Raw genomic sequence first — 1,767 nt, 5'->3', positions numbered from 1 at the left:
AACACCCTTGCTAACTTAGGCATCGGAGTGCCTTTGCAGGTACCACCCCCCATTCACCCACGTATACAAGTCCGAAGGAGGGTCCAGCGTGCAAACCAACTCGGAGTTTACCATCCGCGGATGATTGGGCCAACCTACGCCATCTATTCTATTAATCTCCGGTTACCCACCGTAACATCATTATATTTTATTTAAAAAATATTTTATATTTTTATATATACGTATTTTTGTATCAATAAAATTTTAAAATTTGCGTATCAACATATTTTGTATCGTATCATATCTCATGTTTGTATCTGTGTTGTATTGTGTCTCATATTTGTATCATATACAGATAGTTGTTATATATGTACTATGAAATTGCTCTCCATATTTTTTTTAAAATATATATACAACGCACGCCTTGGATTAAAACATGTGTATATGATTCCCCCTAATTAATTATCGTCCTGCCCGTATGTATAAAAGTCAATTACGAATGTATACATGACTATGATGGATAATTAAATTATCAGACAAATGAAGATAATGGTTAAGATTAAAAACACGTGTCACTTATCTTCAAATAAAGAGAAATAATTTTTACATCTTTCATATCCTTTTTAGCACATTTAACATATACTCTCTAAATTAAATTTATAGATTAAATTGTTTATGTAGATAGTATAAGTTGAAATAATCACGATTTAATTATATTCTTAATCTAAGGTAGTATTTATTTTGAAGTATTGGGATAGAAACTGAGAAATTGAGATTTAATATTATATTTGTTGGCTTAAAAGCTGATCTTAAAATTTTTGTCTTTATTTTCAAATTTTCAGTATTTTAGTACCTCAAAAAAGTGAAAATAAAAAAGACTGAAATTTTTAGAGACCATAACTAAAATTTTAATAATATTTTATACCTAAAATATTTTTATTTTAATTAATTAATTTCAATTTTACTTTTTGTGTAAATTAAATTTGAGCTTCATTCTTATTTCAACTTCTGTCTCCCACTTTATACTAAACAAAATACTAAAATTTATTTCCGTCTCTATCTCTTAATCTCTATTTCTCAATCTTTCAATCTTTTAGTCTTTATCTCTCTACCAAACTTTACCTCAAAACCTAAAAACATACAAGATGTTATCCTTCTTAAATTTTTTTCGGAACAATTTTTGAATGAGAATAATAATGCAAGCGCAGCCTTGTATTGAATTGAATAAACCTCAGTTCAACCCCTACCCTTTCTTCTATCTTATTGCACGGGTGCAATGCACTTCTTGTAATCAAATCTTTGGATTAAGTATACTACTTAGAATATAAATAAATTGGGAGACACGTGAGATATAATAATTCATCTAGATGATATCAATTCTCAAGTAATTAGACATTTTCACTTTATTTTTTCTTTATTGAAAATATACGAATTATCCAATATAATTGTACACATATTTAACACATGAAATAAGTTTTTTATATATTTTATTTAAAAAAGGAATATTATCTTTTAAATTAATACATGTTTTAAAAAAATTATCGAAATTTTAACTATATTTAAATTAATTAAATATATAATTGTTTATGTGATGAAAATAATATATTTTGTAAAAAATAAAAAATTAATTTAGAATATTGCTCTGAAAAAAATTTTCCAACTCAAGTTAATGCAAGTTGGACCTTCACCACTGGGCACATAACAGCCCAGTAACCGAATCCCAATCTCCTCTTCTTCCACACTATAAATCCCACCCTCTCTCTCCCAGTCAGAACCTTCTCACACACA

This window comes from Arachis duranensis, chromosome 2 (genome assembly GCF_000817695.3).
Source record: "Arachis duranensis cultivar V14167 chromosome 2, aradu.V14167.gnm2.J7QH, whole genome shotgun sequence".
NCBI lineage: Eukaryota > Viridiplantae > Streptophyta > Magnoliopsida > Fabales > Fabaceae > Arachis > Arachis duranensis.
Note: the sequence above shows the minus strand (reverse complement) of the source record.